Here is a 17,995-nt window from a genome sequence, read left to right on the forward strand (position 1 = left end):
CAAAGAGGTATAAGTACCCATATGTACAAAAATATTCAGAACAGCATCTTTGTTACAAAAACTGGAAATTATGTAACACTGTAAAGACAAATTCTTAAATACTGAAGAATTCTTAACTAATCCAGAAGACCAAAGCTGAGTGAATCACCCATTTTTGGACATGGTCAATATGGGTATCTCTTTTGAATAACTATTCCATCTTACTATGAAGGAGAATTTTAAATTATCTTTGAAGGAAAGAAATAAATTAAGAAAAAGAACAGCTAGAGATAAAGAAGTTAAAAAACAGAAAACAAAAAGTTTAAAAACAGAACAGCAAAAGGGAAAACAATAGTGAAAGAATAAAAGGAGGGTGAAGAATAAGAAAAAGAGAAAGGAAAAAGCAGAATAGCAGAAGACATCAGGAAATGGCTGGTGGGAAGATAACAAGAGAGCCCAATATAACAATAAATAAAGGAGAGAATATTTTCACTGATGGAAATCTCTTGCCTTCTAGTCCATGCTACTACTCCTGAAACATAGGCTTTTAAATAGGATACTTGTTTAAAAAAAAAAAAAATCAAAACAATAAAGAAAACAATTTGTTAAGCCCTCCTATTTACCAGCTACTCCAGTCAGTGCAATGACTAATTAATTAGGACCCAACATGACCAAGGAAACATGCTATTCACTTCCTAAGAGAAGTTATAGACAAGCTCATTGTGGGACATATGTGAGGCTTCCTTTTGTTTCATGCACACTTATTACAAGGGTTGATTTTCTTTTTTATATGTAGAAGAGGTAACTAACAATAAGGTTGCCAAACTGTCATTCCCAGCCTGGCCCCCCCAAAAAAGAGAAAGGATCATGTAACAATTTAAAAAAAAACACAACAGTACATATAAAAGAAAACTAAATTTCAGAAGGAAAAAAACATGCTGGAGGTCATAAGTGACACTGAATTTATTATGCATTTTATTTTTTTAAAGCAAGGTATACACAGACATTTACATTTTCATATATAATAATCACTTCCCATTCTACTTTAAATTTGAAAATATCTAATGAAAATATTTATTATTTCAGAATGAAAAATTTTGAAAATGAAATTTTAAAAATACAATTTGAAAAATTAAATGTGCAGCAAAAAAAAAGTCCACAGTATCCTTTCTATGTTAAACTTAGCACAATTTTAAAAATAACGTATTTTCACACCACATGAATGCACATTAGAACATTACTTACCTGTATTAAAAACAAATTTATTTTAAGGCTAAATTAACTTTTTCTTAGTTTGGTTTGAGAATGTCAGGAAAGCTCATTTTTCATGATTTTCAGACATTTCTACCCACCTAATTATCTGTGGCCTTTATCATGGCACAGCAAAGTTATTTCCTTTCTGAGTTACAGTGAAGTGAAGCAGATTAAATGAAAGGTCATTTATCCAATCTTCATTAATTTGGCAAATCTTCACTCATTTGTCAATGTCTCAAAATTTACATTAACCAATTCCACTAATTCAACTGGTTACTAGTGGTCTTTGTATAAGTTTCACACATACGACCTGAGGACCATGGAAGGGAAAAGGAAAACCATATTAGCTCCTTAACATAGTCAAGATTTCAATCAATTGTACATGGATAGTGAGTCTTGCTTGTCTCAGATACAAAGAAAACTGTGGTTTTTCACTACTGAAAACTCTTGTAAAAATTTGGCTAAGGAGTTGTTTCCCTCATAGGAAAAGGACAAGAAATTCACTTTGCTATTTTAAACTTACTTATGAATGTTATATCTTTTTTTTTTTTTGCTTCTTTCTATACAATTATCTTTCTCCTTTGTGATTTTGATATACTATATCTTGAAATTTATTGCTGTATTTTCTCTTGATTATTTCTCCTTTGTACATTTTAAGTACTAACCTTATAAAGGAAATTTAAAAACAAAAATCATATCTAATAAAAAACTGTCTTAAAAATGACATATTCATTTTAAAACTAAGCAGTGTTACAGTGAAAAGCAGTTGTGAAAAAAGTGAGACAACTATCGAGTCAAATTAAAAATGAATGGATCACCTTAAAACAACTGTGGGTACCAACACCTGATTTGGAGGAATCACGATCAAGAGAAAGTATGCCTTAATCTTCCATTTCTGAAGAGAGAAGGCATCAATATTTGTAGACTCACCCATACTTAGAGATAATAGCATTCTATTAGTCTTAAAAAATGCCATCCAACAAACAATTTTCAGTGAGAATCTTATTACATAAAATAGTGAGATAACTTCTAATCTATCCAGAGCCAGAATAAGATGTCAGTGACAATAAAATTGTTGTATAGGGCAACTAGATAGCACCTTGGAAAGAATACCAGCCCTAAAGTCAGAAAGACCTAGATTCAAATTTGGCCTCAGACACTTAACACTTTCTAACTGTGTGACCCTGGGAAAGTCATTTAATCTCAAATGTTCTGCCATTCCCCCCCCCAAAAAAAAAAATTGGTGCAATAGAATGTAAAAATAGTAGGACTGTTTCTCTTCTATTTACTTAAGAGTATCTGCTAATAAATATGTTTCAAGTTAGCTTTTTGGAGCATACATTTTAAGAAAAATGATTGAAAATATAAAATTTTCCGAGACTAGAATTTTAATTAAAATAATTACACTACACTTTTAAAAATATCTTAATCTCTTTGTGCTGACAAATAACTAGAAACTGAGGGCATGCCCATCAACTGGGGAATAATTAAACAAGTTGCGTTATAAAATTCTGAAGGAATGCTGCTCTACTGTAGAAATAATGAACAGGTTGGTTTTAGAAAAACAAATGGATTTGCATGAAATAATGAAGATTAAAATGAGCAGAAGCATATATTAAGCATATATATTATGTTAGTATATACTAACAATAATGTTGAAGAATAACTGAATGACTAAGTCAATCTGAGTATTATAATATTTAAATATACTACAAAGGATGATTCTATCCACCTCCAAAAATATAGAGATATCTGTATCTATCTATATTTATATCTGTGACTGTGTCTGCGTATGTGTGTGTGTGTGTGTGTGTGTGTGTGTGTGTGTGTGTGAGGGAGGGATAGAGAAAGAGAGGTCTTTTCTAGCGTGAGACGGAGTAGACAGTTCAAAATTTAAAATGTAAGAAAAATTTAAAATAAACTTGGGAAAAAAACTCACACAAAATTAGGCTCTCAATATCTGCTATAATTTTAATGTCTCTAATAAAAAATTTTCATAGTATTTTGGTATATCATAAAATAAGTACAGAATATTATATTAATAAAGCCTTCTATGATTTAACTACCAAATACTCGATGATATCTTCCTTTCAACTGAACAGGGGCAAAATAGTTATAAAACATAATGGAGAAAGCTACTTAACCCCAATTGCGTCACAAAAAAAAAAAAAAGTTTTTCGAGTTCCAAATTCTCTCTATCCTTCCTTTTCTCCCCTGCCCCCTCAAGACTGCAAAGAATCAGATATACATTATATGAATGCAATTATGTAAAAAAATTTCCCTATTAGTCATTATTATAAAAAGACTACAAAAGTGAAAGAGAAAAAAAGTGAAAGAAAAGAGAAAGTAGCATGTTTCAAGTTGTATTTAGTCAGTATCAGTTCTTTCGCTGGGGGTGAATATCATGCTTCATCGTTAGTCCTTGGGAATTATTTTGGATCTTTCTTGCTGAGAATAGCTAAGTTATTCATAGATCTTCACCAAATAATATTGCTGTTACTTGGACTATGTCCTCCTGGTTTTGTATACTTCAACATGCATCAGTTCATGCAGGTATTTCCAGGTTTTTCAAAAATTATTCAGCCCATCATTTCTTATCATATAATAACATTCCATCACAATCCTATGCCGCAGCTTATTTAGCCATTTAACAAGCATCCCATCAATTTCCAATTCTTAGCTATCACAAAAGAAAAAAAAAAAACTGCATTAACCAAGTAAGCTCTTTTCCTTGTCTTTAGATGTCTTTGAGATGTAGATGTAATGGTGGGATAGCTAAATCAGAGTATGCAGCTTTACAGCCCATTGGGCATAGTTCCAAGTTGCTCTCCAGAATGGTTGGATCTGTTCAGACCATCACCAATTAAACATTAATGACCCACATGCCCTCCAACATTTATTATTTTCCTTTTTTTATCATATCCATTCTAATAAGCGTGAGGTACTATCTCAAAGTTGTTTAAATTTTCATTTCCTTGATCAATAATGACAGAGCATTTTTTTCATATGACTACTGCTATCTTTGATTTATATATCTGAAAAGTGGCTGTTTTATTATCCTTTGATCATTTGTTAATTAAGGATGACTTGCATTTTTATAAGTTTGATTTCATATTTAAGATGACACATTTTTCAAAGACATTTTATAAAAATTTTTTTCCATTTTTCTGTGTTACTTATAACTGGGTTTTATTTGTGCAAACAATTTTTAATTCTAAATAATCAAAATTATTTTACATTTTGCAAATCCCCCTATATCTTCTTTGGTCCTAAGTTCTTCCCTAATCCATAAATCTGACAGATAAACTATCCTATGCTCTCTTATTTTGCTAATGGCAACACACTTTTTATCAGTACATGTATATCACATACTAATTTCCATCCTATCTTGGTATAGTGAATGAGATGTTGATTTATATCTAGTTTCTACCATACCATTAAAGTTTTCCCAGAAGTTTTTGTCAAATAATGAGTTTTTGTTCCAAAAAAGACTATTCTATTCAACTGCTCCATCATTTTATTTTGTAGCCATTATCAGATGGTTTTGATAATTACTTTATAACAGAGCTTGAGATATAGTATGCGTAGACCACCATTTTTCACATTTTTTTTTCAGCAATTCCCTTTTTATATTCGAAAGTTTGTTTTTCCAGGCGAATTTTTATTATTGTTTTTAGTTGTATGAAACCTTTTTTGATAATTTGATAGGCATGGCACTGAATAGATGAATTTAAGTAGAATTGTAATTTCAATTATATTGTCTCAGCTGATCCATGATCAATTAGTATTGATCCAATTACTTAAATCTCACTTTATTTGTGTGAAGTGTTTTATAGCCATTTCTATATATAGTTTCTGAGTTTCTCCTGGCAAGTGGCATCTCAAGTATTTTATATTGTCTGAAATTATTTGAAATGTAATATCTCTATCTCTTCCTATGGACTTTGCTGGCAAAAAAATAGAAATGTTGATGACTAAAATGAGTTTAGGAAAGTTGTGGGACTAAATAATTATTAACAACTTTAGGAAAGTTGTGGGACTAAATAAAGTTGTTAATAATGTCAAGGAGTTGTTTGGTTGATTCTTAAGATTTTCTAAATATAACATCATATCTGCATTTTATTTCTTCAACTATTCTAATTGCTTTAATTTATTTTTCTTCTCTAAATGCTATAGCTAACATTTCTCGTATAATGTTAAACAACAGAAAGGATAATAGGCATTCTTACTTCATCCCAATTGTACTGGAAAGTCTTCTAGATTATCGCTATTACATAAAAACCTTGCTGATAGTATGTGTGTATAATATATATATATATATATATATACACACATATATATATATACCACTGTCAGTTTAAGGTAAGCTTCATTTATCTCTATATTCTCTAACATTTTTAATCGGAATGGATGCTGGATTTTGTCAAAGGCTTTTTATGCATCTATTGAAATAATCATATTTCTGTTCATTTTGTTATTGATATGGTCAATTATGCAGATAGTTTTGCCGATATTAAACCAGCCCAGCATTCCTGGTATGAATCCCATCTGGTCATAAAGAATGATTTTTGTGATGTAACTGCTATAAATTTACATTAACATTCATTAGAGAAACTTGTCTATAATTTTCCATTTTGGCTCTTCCCGGTTTCAGTATGAGCACCATTAGTTGTCATCAGTATGACTCATTCATCTATTTTTCCAAAGAATTTGAGAATTTTCTTGTGAATTCACATTGTCCTCAAGATTTCTTCTAAAGGTCATTGATGGCTTGTTAAATTCCTTTTTTCTAAAACTGCGTTAAGAATGTTATTTCTTCTTCTGTTAATCTGGGTAATTTATGTTTTTGTAGCATAATTTTCAAGCATTTCATTTAGTCAAGCATTTCAGTTAATAAAATAACTCCTAACAACTGTCTTAACTTCTTCCTCAATGATAATGAATTCTATCTTTTCATTTTTGAAACTAGTAATTTGGTTTTCTTCTTTATTATTTTAATCAAAGTAACTTTATTTTACAGGCATTTTATTAGGTCAATGGTTTTCTTTATTATCTCTCCTTTGGTTTTCAAAATTTCCCATCTGATGTTTAATGGATGATTTTTATTTGTTCATTTTCTAATTTTTTAGTTGAATGCTCAATTTATTAAATCTGCTTTTCCTCTCTCTCACTGATGTAAGCAATTAAGAGATATATTTTCCCCTAGCTACCACTTTGCCCACAATCCATAAATTTTGGTATATTTTCTTACTGCTGTCTTTTTCTTTCATGAAATTATCAATTGTTTCAAAATTTTTCTTTGATCTATTTATTTTATAATTATATGTGTTTTATACTTACATAGTTATAGTTATATTCCAATCAATTTTAATCTTTTACTTGTCCATCAATGAGTGTAACTTTTATTACATTATGATGTGAAAAGGATATATTTACTATTTCTGCTTTCCTACATTTGATTGTGATGTTTTTATATCCTAATACATCAGGGATGGGGAACCTTTTTTCTGTCAAAGGACATTTGGATATTTATAACATCCCTCACAGCCCATACAGGATTATCAATTTTAAGAACACAACCAGTAGGAGATTGTTGTCACTAGTGATTGTCTTGGCAAAGCCATTCCAAATGATTTCAAGGATTAGGCTTGTGGGCCAGATATTACCCATCCCTGTAATACTTAGCCAAATTTCCTGAAGGTGCCATGTTCTAATGAAGATATAAGCCTTTCTACTCCTATTCAATTTTCTCCAGAGACCTATCATATCTAAATTTTCAAGAATTTTTCACCTCCTTAACTTCCTTTTTTTTGGTTAGATTTATCTAGATCTAAAAGGGAAAAAGAAGGTCCCCCACTTGTATAATTTTATTAGGTGTTCCCTAGCCTAATTCATTCAAATTCTCCATCAAAAATTTAGATGCTAAATCATTTGATGCAGATATTTAATATTGATATGACTTCACTGTTTATGAACCATTTTGATAAGACAGTTTCTTTTAATTAGTTCTATTGTTCCTTTTGTTTTGTCTAAAATCATAATTGCTTTCCTTCCTTTGTAGATCCTTAGTTTTTCCTGTATCTTTCTGCTTCAAATGTATTTCTTTTAAACAACATATTGTAAAATTCTTTTTAGTCCATCTGATACTCACTTCTATTTTATGGGTGAGTTCAGCCCATTCACATTTATAGTTCTAAGTGTATATTTCCTTCCATGCTATTTTTCACTGGTTTTTCCCCTAATGTATCTTCCCTCACCCTTTTCTCTCTCACTAGTGTTTTACTTATGATCACCAATTTCCCTAAAATAGCATTCCTTTTATTAGTCTCCTTTCCTTCTTCCCCATCCTTTTTTCCTTCCTTATGGTGTAAGACAGTACAGTGTAAGATAAGATTCCCATATTCAACAAAATGGCTTTTATTTTATTCCCTCTTTTGGCCATTTTTGATAAGGTTTAAGTTTTGTCCACCATCCTCATTTTCCTCTCCATTATAATGGCTCTTTTGGAGGCAGAGCCCACATGGCAGAGGGTAGACAGGACTATGTGCTCTTCCTGGCTTCCCTCAGAATCAATACCAGATCAAGCCTCTGAATAGATTTTGAATGACAGAATCCACAAATATTTGGAGTATAAGAAGTTTCCAGCAGAAGATATCTTAGAAGGACTTCAGGAAAGGTCTAATTCAATCAGGCAGGGGGCCAAAGGGGAGGAGGGGGCCGGCCCAGTACAGGGAGGCCCAAGGCAGAGAGGCCCCTTGAGCTAGGAACCTAGTGGGAGGCTCTGAGCCAAAATACAACTGGGCTGACTACTCTCCTTGATCAGAAGTTAGTGAATCAGTACACTACAGATAAGATTTCCAACACAACTTCAGAAGTCAAACAGTGAGTCCCTGAACCCTAGAATAACAAGTGGGACCCTGATCAGGGAGGGCAACTTAAAACCCCTGTTGTCCTATAGAGAAAGCTTGGGAAAATCTATCCTTTGTAGCAGGGGCAGGCTTCAACCTTTAAAAATGAGCAAAAATGAGCTCTAACCATAGATAGCTATTTTGGAGACAGAGAAAAACAGACTTCAAATCCTGAGCACATCAAAAGGCAAAACACCTCCAGATGAAGCCTCAAAGGAAGATATTTACTAGTCTTCAACTCAAAAGGCTCTCCTGGAAGAATTCAAAAGGGATCTTAAAAGAATAGTAGAAAAATGGGGAAAGGATATGAGAACTTGACAAAAGAGTTTGGAAAAAGAAACATAGAAACTGTTTGAAGAAAACAACTCCTTAAAAAATACAGTTGATGAAATAGAAAAAGAGAACTCCTTAAAAAATAGAATTGAAGTGGGGGAAAAAAAAATCCAATGAACAACGCATTTAAAAATTCAATTGGCCAAATGAAAAAGGAAATAAAAAAGCTAATTGAAGTTAATTCACTAAAAATTAGCATTGAAAAATGGAAGTGAATGACTCATTGAGAGATCAAGAAATCAGTCAAACAAAACCCAAAAAAATTAAAAATTAAAAGAAAACATAAAGTACCTCTCACACATTAGCTCTTTCATCCTTTTTATATATTTGGATAATTTCTCCCCTTCTTTGTTCTTCCAGTACAATTTTCTTTCTCAGCCCTTTACTTTGATTTTTGGAACATCATCCCATCAAAGTTATCTTCTATCCACACCTTCTGTCTATATTTGCTCCTTCTAATTGCTCTCAAAAGTAATAAAGTGGTTACATTTACAAATATTTTGCCATAAATATAAATATTTAAACCTTATTGAATTTTTTATGTTTTCTATTGTTTCATTTTTATGTTTCCCTTGAATCTTGTATTTAGAGTTCAAATATTTTATTCAACTGAAATGCTTGAAAAATCCTCTATTTCATAAATGTTTATTTCTGTTCCCCCTAAAAGATTACATTCAATTCTGCTGTGATTCTTGGTTGTGATACTAATTCCTTTATTTTTGTTCCATGCCCTCCAGTTCTTTAAAGCGGAGGCTGTCAAATCCTATGTAATCCTGATTGCAGATCCATAAAATTTCAATGGTTTCTTTTAAGCTGCTTGCAATACTTTCTCCTTGTTCTGTGAACTCTGATATATAGAATGTGTTCTTGGGAGTTTTCATTTTGTGATATCTTTCAGGCAGTAGTTAATGAATTTCTTCAATTTCTATTTTACCATTTGGTTCTAATAAATCATGGCAGTTTTCTTTGAGAATTTCTTGAAAAACATAGCCCAGGTTTTTTGTTTTTTTAATCATGGCTCTTCAGATAGTCCAATAATTCTTATATTATCTCTTGAGTCCATTTTCTAGGTTAGTTGTCCAATGATAAATTTCATAGTCTATTTTTTTTTCCTTTTTTTGTTTTCTTTTCTCATATCTTGATGTTTCATAAGTCTTTAGTTTCCACATGTTCAATGACAATTTTTAATGAATTCTTTTCTTCAATAAGTTTTTGTATTTTCTTTTTTATTTGGCCAATTCTTATTTTTTAAGGAATTATTTTCTGCAATAAATTTTTGTGATCTTTTTCAATGCTATTGACTTTTTCTTAATTCTCTTTTTGTATTACTCTCAATTCTTTTTGCAATTTTTCTTTCACTTCTCTAATTTGCTTTTTATAATCCTTTTTAAGTTCTTCCAAAAATTCATTTTGAAACTGAGATCAAATTATATTTTGATTTGGGACTTCACATGTAGCCAGTTTCTTCCTTTCTTTTCCATGCTTTGATCCTCCATATTACCACTTAAGTTATTTTCTTTAAATGTGCTCTTTTTAATTTTTTTCCATTTTTTTCTGCCTTTTTTTGCAACTTGGTGTTTTTATGTACAAGTTGGGCTCTGTTTCTACACTGTCCCCAACTTTCTGTGCTAAGGCTCTAGGCCTCACTTCTATTGTTCACTGGGCTTCAGGACTTGCTTGCTCTCTCTGGAGGGTAGGTTTCCTTTCTGGCATATATTGGGAGGACCTCCCTGCTGGTCTTCCTTGGGTATGAGGTTTAGCTGCTGGCCTGTTACAAAGGTGGGTGGGGTGTTGCTGCTGGGTTGCTACGGTAACAGATTCTTTCTGATGGCTGGCCCTAGAGGAAGAATCTTGTTGCTGATCTGCTCAAAGGGCAGAGTTCTGCTGCTGGGTTGCTATGGCAACAGGATCTCTTCACTGGTAGGTCCGAAGGGTAGAGTCTCATTCCTTCCCAGCAGTGGGGCTAGACTTCACTATGGATCAGCAATGGGGTCAAGGTCTGGGTGTTAACTTGTACTGAGAGTAAGATGGCTGGGGTAGGGCCTGGGCTGGACCATATAGACTACTCAGTTTTCAATGTTTCCAACATGATATAACTGGGGGACAGGTATGGTCACTGTTCTCCTGGTCTACATTCTGGTCTTCTTCTAAGATGGGCCCAACAAATCTTCTGTAGCTACAAGTGGTGGTATTCCTCATGGCCCTGGCACTGTGACCAAGTACACTGCTCTCTTACAACCACAAGACCAAGAACCATAATGAGTAATTAGAGCTACAAATCCTTGCCAGCTATACCCACGACCAGGAAAGGGAGTCCTTGTCCTTTCGTTCTGACCAGTTGCATAACTCCCTTTCCATCTCTGGGCTGAGAGCTTTTTTCGCTCCAAGATTTATTTTAAAATTGTTTGGAGGAAAATGTTGGGAGAGTTCAGCTGAGCTGTTGCCTCTATTCTGCCATATTGGCTCCAGACATCTACAACAGACATTTTAAATACAGCGTATTTAATACATTCCCATTACCTGTCACAATCAAGCTGCACCAAAAGAAATTACTGGCTTTTCACACTCCCCAGAACAAAGAAACATAAGGTAGTTTAAAAAAAAAAAAGCAACCAAGGACAACAACAAATACAAAATAGATACAGAGACCATTTACAGAGTAAAAATATACAAAAGTAGAAGTCAAATAGAAATGATGATGGAGAAATAAACCTGAAACACCATAAACAAAAGCCCTTAGACAATAGGTGAATCATCATTTTTCATTAGACCAAAGAATGTGGAGAGACTTAAGAGTTGAGGAAACAGAGGGAAATAGTGATTTAATCTACTTAAATTTTAAATCTATTTAAAATGTTCAATGTTAAGTAGTCCAACATTTAGGAACCAGAAAAATAACTCCTGAAGAACTCTCAAAGAGTGCCTACAGAAAAAATGGATGAGGCAAAAAGAGAAACTAGGAAAAAAAACCCCAAAATCTTCTTTTAGTGGGGAGAAGGGTTACTGTTAATAGTAAGTACTCTCATAGAGAAAAAGACACAGCTTATCAAAGAGATAGGGACTTTGCAAAGAATATTATCTACAGGTATTTAGTATACAGAGAGTCACTTATCCTGCCTCAGAAGAACAAACATCAGAGCTCCTGGAGGCAAAAGAAAGCCAGAAGAGAAGGAAGCAAGAATCCTATTTCAGGAAGAGATTTCATGGGAAATGGAAAAAAGGAAAAACTACAGGCAGAACAAAAAATTAAGGAACGTCATAGTCAGAAACATACAAAAAATTCCTACAATGGAGCAATACCCTCTCGACTACTTGAATGAACTAGTATTTCTAAGATAGAGCAGACAGAAAAAAAAGTTTGTCTGGAGGAAAAGTTCTACAAGGCAATAACACAGAAACTATTTGGATGAGATAATCCAAAGTATATAGAAATTTTACTTCTATGACAAATACAAAAACTGTATAAGGACTGTGAATCAAAAAGTAAAAATCTAATAAAAATAGAAGAAAGATAAAAGCAAACACAAGAATGATCCTCGTCTTGGGACTTTCCAACCAAATTTCTCTGGAGACTCCTTAAATCTTTCTGGACACAGACCCCAGTAAGTTACTCCTGTCTCTGGTTCCATGTCTTCTGACAATGGTGGCTAAATGAATTAGTGCTTGCTTTCCTCTCTCTCATCCTCCTCCCTTTCTTATTGCTCTTGGTTTTTTGACTAAAGGGCCAGATTTGAACTGATCTCTTGTATAGTTCAAAAATAAAAAGAAGCTCATGGAGGAAGAGTAGTTTGAAGCATTGAGTGGTTATAGAGTATTTGATGAAGCAACATATCTATATATACACCTACACACAAAATACATGAGATAGATTTAAGTCTCCCAATTTTAAGGCAGAGTTCAGAAATAGAAAAAAAAAAAAAAAAACTTGAATGTGGTATCAAAATCACTGAGTAAAGAGGGAACTCACTTAGAGGTCTGCTAACAAGAGGTATCAGTTTTTTGATTGGGTGACAAAGATGAATAGCATGAATCTCAAAGGGAGAAAGGTGAGTGACAAAGGAAGGGGAGAACCTGGACATATCAATGGGGAGCAAGAATGCCTAGACCAATGAACCAAGGCGACTGTGTGGAGGTATAACCAGTGCTAGAACAGGTAGTTAGGAAGACTGTGCCATCACAGAGAAGCCAGGAGTCAGTAAGAACTAGTAGAAAGAGTGCAAGAGGAAAAGATTTAAAATGAAGAGAAGTTTGTTGCCTATAGAACAGGCATTCCAGAGAGCACAGTGAAAGGGTTGGATGACAAGATGAAACTTTGGGGTGGGAGTTTTGATGGAAATGGGGAAGGAGAAATCAAGTAGTAGAAAGTATTGAGTGAGATTTGAATGATCATGAGAAGAAGTAGATTGGAGTCATTCAGATGGAAAGAGCATCATAAAGTGAAAGACACCCATTCTTCTACCCTGAAAGGACAGATGCAGCAGGAGATGGGAGGCCTAAAGTCAAAAAGGAGATTGTTCTTTACCTGAGAGGTTCACTACTTCCCAGCTGGAAGATCAGACTGACAACAGAAGGTAGATGATGGTACAAATGAAAGTGATTGCCCTGGAACAGATGGAAAATTCCTAGCTAAGTGTGTGGCCACGGAGAATAATGAATATTTGAATTTTTTAGCTTGATTTCTAAGTTAAAGGGAATATGTTAAAGTGAAACTAGTGCCGGAAAGTGGTGAAGGAGGTTATGTCTTCACAAGAAAACCAGAAGAAGTAAGGATCAGGCAGTGAAAGATTGAAAATGGGAGCAAGATTGTTGCCTACGGATCAGGCATTCCAGAGAGCAGAATGGAAAAGATGGGCAGCATTTTAGTAGGGTCTATGGAAAAGGAGGGAGGTGGTGAAAGGGATAGGAATAAGGAATTAGGTAGGGAAAGATAAGAAACATGGACTGCATGATGACCTAACTTTACATCACTGGGATGTAAAGGTATAAGCAAATGGGAGTCTGTTAGTCATAAAGGGAAAAATTTAGAGAGATTTTCAAAATCAATAGTATTAACGATTTAAGGGAGTTCTTCTAAAGCCTCGAACAGTTCAGGTGAGAAGGCAAAAAGAGCAGTGATACTATCCATCCCCAAGGAAGGAGACCATGCTACAAATTTGATCAAATGATATCCTATCTCTATCCTTTAGCAACAAGAGAAAGAAAAGTATGTTTCATCTTTCCACAGGAAGCTGGAGACCAAGCAAAAGATGCCAAAGCACAATGAAAATGCACCCACTTCTCTACTCCACACTTTGGGAAGTTGGAGATATGGATGAATGTTTGCAAGAGACATCTGCAGCACGTAGACGGTCCCTTCCTCTCCTCTTCCCAGTAGAGGCAGGAAGATTCAGGGTAAGAGTGCTTAGCACAATGTTCAGCACATATACTAAGCCTTTAATAAATCTTTATTGATTGGCTGACCATCCAAGTCACACCATCACTGGAAGAACTCTAATTTGTCAATTGTCCTTTAAATATGATTCATATATGCAAACTTCTGAATTCCTATAGTACTTAGATTTAATGCTGATAGAAACAGAAACTTTCGAAATAATTTGTTGCCCAAATGCACCATCTAGTGGACATAATTTCAGCTAAATCATCAGAGAGAAAGAAAATCTTAACTGCATTAAAGCCTACTGAGACAAAAATCTTACTTAATGTTGATAATCCTTAATCCAGGACTATTCAAATTAAAATAAATCTGATTCTCTTTTCTAATTCTTTTTTTTATTTTAAAAAAAAGTGCTTTTCAACATCTTCATGATAAAATTTTAGAGCTAGAAATTCTCTATTAAATCATCTAATAAAATCACATGACAAATATGAAGCACAAAGGGTTTAACTTGATAATGTCCTGGATAACCAGAAGATCATTATATACTTCAACAATACTATATGATGATCAATTCTGATGCCATCCTCAGCAATAAGATGAACCAAATCAGTTCTAATGAGCAGTAATGAACTGAACCAGCAACACCCAGCGAAAGAACTCTGGGAGATGACTAAGAACCATTAAATCAAATTCCCAATCCCTATATTTTTGCCCTCCTGCATTTCTGATTTCCTTCACAGGCTAACTGTACAATATTTCAAAGTCCAATTCTTTTTGTACAGCAAAATAATGGTTTGAACATGTATACTTATTTTGTATTTAATTTATACACTAATATATTTAACATGTATTGGTCATCCTGCCATCTAGGGGAGGGGGTGGGGAAAAGGAGGGGAAAAATTGGAAAAAAAAGGTTTGGCAATTGTCAATGCAGCAAAATTACCCATGCATATAACTTGTAAATAAAAAGCTATTAAATTTTTTAAAAAGAAAAAAGAAAATGTGAAAGAATTACTTTAATACAATGAGGGGCCAGTTGACATTATGTAACCATAAACCATAGCAGATCCCAAAAAAAAAAGTTCGCCTGCCTCTTACAGAGACATATTATCAGTCTCTTCAAAATGTCATAAATTTTAGTATAAACTCCCTATTCTGGGGGTTCCTAAACTATAACCCCAAGAAAAAAAATCTTTGAAAATAAGATGTGATTAAATTTGTTTTGTATTGCCACTGCCTTGTAGCAAGAAAGCCTGCTACTAGTGCCCAGCACTAGTCTAACTACTTGGTGTATAGTATGGTATCTTATTGATTTCCTAATCTTCCTTTAAGTTTAAGGACTGATGTTATTTCTTTATTAAAGTTTGTGTGGTTCCTCTGCCAAAAAAAAAAAAAAAAAAAAAAAAAAAAGATAATGTCCTGGATAATTCAAAGTTGAATATATGAATAACCAGGATAAACCTTTATTTTGTTAAGTGCAGAAGCTTCTATTTCAGAAGCCTTAAGGACACAGGATCTTTTTGTTTTTCTTTTATAATCTTTATGAAACACATAGCTCACTGAATAAGGAGAGGAAGAGACAATGAGAAGTAAATGTAATGTAAAAACAAGACAGCAATACATTTTTTAAAAGGATAAAGAAAAGCAATATAACCTTAGTAAGTATTATAGTATCTTGATACCCTGGTAAGATCACTTCCTGATACTAGTTATTATGCAACACAAAGTGCTATAATACTAAAATTGAAATAATATCAACCTCCCAAGGAAATTAAATTCAAAACTTCTAAGTCATTTTTTATTTTTTCCAGTCATTCCACATCAACTGCACAGTCACTTCTTTCTCTTACTTCACTGTTAATTTGTTCACTTCATGGTGATCTTGACAAAATAAAAGTGATGGTATTCACATATGTGGAATATGATTCTCTGAAGTTACCCACAGTATATTACATAAAATATTTTAAAATGATGCCTTAATTCAAGTTAAACTGCGTTTAAGTATTTTTAGCCTTCTTTTTTTTTCTAAAGGCCTATGACAAACTTAGTTTGATCATCTTGTCCCAAATCAGTGTGGTGGCCAAATGCCATAGCACGAGGAATAGATCAAAAAGAAGAGACAGCCTGGCACTAACTGATGTCAACAAGATAATCATTTGTATTAAAAATATACAAACCTAAGGAGAGATTTATAAAGGCATTATATTACTTATACATACTTTGGAGAAATCCAGATAATGATCAAAGGAAGGAGAAATCAAGTTACATTATTGTATTTTCCTGTATTATAGGAAAACAATAGAAAATACTTGCATAGGTGGAAGAAATGGAAAGTCTCTTGAGAAAAGATGAAATTAACATAAAAACAGGGATAGCCCATAAATCCAAATGTTTGAACATATATTCTGCTAAAAAAAAGAATTCTTGATGTGTTTTAATCACATCCCTTAACAATGAATGTTCCCAAGGCTCTATTCTGGGTCTTCTTTTTTTCCTTCTTCATTAGTTTGCTTTGTGATCCCTACCAGACTCCTCAGATTCAATTATATTTGTTATGCAGATGATTTTCAGACCTATTTATTTAGCCCTAACCTCCTTCTAACTTCTAATCAACATTAATTGTGAGTCTCCAGTGAACTGTCTATCCAACATCTCAAAATGGATGGCCCATAGAAATCATGAATTCAACATGTTCAATCCTGAACTTACTGTCTCTCCCAAAATCTTTCCCTCTTCCTAACTTCTTCATTACTGTCAAGAATACCAGCACCACCATTCTTTCTGTCACCCAAGCTCAGAATCCACTCACTATATCTAATCTGAAATGGTATTTCACTTTTTCATTACCTCCCAAATACACTCTTCTCCCTCCTCTGACACTGCTGCCACACTCAAAATCTCATGCCTGAACCATTAGAATATTCTACCAGTAGCTATCCCTGCTTCAAGTCTCTCCCCACATCAATTGCTGTCAAACTTGATGCTTTTAAAATAAAGATCTTTAGATTTGTATTTTCTAGTTACTCTTAAGAAGGCAAACAACATAGGTTACTTTCTAGTACTTTAATTACCTTGAACAGCAGTAATTAAATTTTTTTAAATTAAATTTATCAGTTGCTATAAAAGCAATGAAAATGTCAGTTTGTAGGAATTGCTAAAACTGTTACACTCAATGGAAATTCTCTTTCTGAAGGAGGTAAGGGAATCAAGGGCTGCATCTCACAAACTTTCTAAGGCTGAAAGTATAGCAGCAATTTACAGGCTTCAGTCCACTGATTATCAGGATGAAGATTCTGATCTGTTCTCATTTCCAACCAGGACCAGTCGACTCCTAGTCAAGAAGCCTCATGGCCTACCATTTCTCAGGGAGTCATTACATTGGTTGCCAGACTTAGGACACAAAATTAGCTTGGTCATATGCAACAAAAAAAGGAGATAATTAAAAATGGCAGCTACCCAAAAAATTCTGGAGAATGATCTTTTTAAAAGTCTTCTGGTTTTGCAAGGGTCAATGGTGAAAATTACCCATGCGTATATCTTGTAAATAAAAAGCTATAATTTTTTTTTTTTTTAAAGTGTTCTTCTACATCACATACAGACAGCAATTGTGGTTTAAGTAGCCACAATTTTTTGCTCCATCCTTCTATGTAACTTCCACAACTATTATACTTTCTTCATCCAAACTAGGACCAAAACTGATGGGACTTGTGTGCTCAGAAGATAAAATTTAACGCCATTTAGAAAGAGCCTTCTTTGAACAAAGATATACACTCTACTGCTTCATCTGGACAGAACTAATAATACCAGTAACTGAAAATGATAAGCATTCATTCTAAAATATCACTCTTCATCTCCCCTAATGTATTATATCACATACCCAACCTTTGGAATAATAGTGTCAAACCCAAAGAAATGGAGCCACTAAACCATACAAAAGGATTCCTACAGTAGATAATGACATAGAAAACCACATATTAACAGTATTTATGTTCAACTATATTTTACTTATTTGTTAAGTGATTAACTATATTAATTTAATTTTGGGATACCCAAGATTGTGGCAAACAGCCTGGCATGACTGATACTTCTGACCCAAAATACAGACGTCATCTTGCAAACAGTAATTCATATTAATAAGAGCTAT

At 33.4% G+C, this 17,995-nt stretch overlaps 1 protein-coding gene across 20 annotated transcripts in view; it reads right to left on the reverse strand.

Annotated features, from left to right (window-relative positions):
- KDM4C (lysine demethylase 4C) overlaps window positions 1-17,995 on the reverse strand; it is a 437,501-nt gene that overhangs the window by 335,612 nt on the left and 83,894 nt on the right. Inside the window, exon 6 of one of the 20 annotated variants that reach the window (XR_004233280.1) lies at window positions 1,332-1,543. The exons of 18 other annotated variants lie outside the window; for them this stretch is intronic. The gene's annotated coding sequence lies outside the window, so the exon portion shown is untranslated. Of the gene's footprint in view, window positions 1-1,331; window positions 1,544-17,995 lie in introns of those variants that run through there. One more of the 20 variants, XM_023497922.2, reaches the window with a different exon arrangement.

This window comes from Sarcophilus harrisii, chromosome 1 (assembly GCF_902635505.1).
Source record: "Sarcophilus harrisii chromosome 1, mSarHar1.11, whole genome shotgun sequence".
In the NCBI taxonomy this organism is placed as follows: domain Eukaryota; kingdom Metazoa; phylum Chordata; class Mammalia; order Dasyuromorphia; family Dasyuridae; genus Sarcophilus; species Sarcophilus harrisii.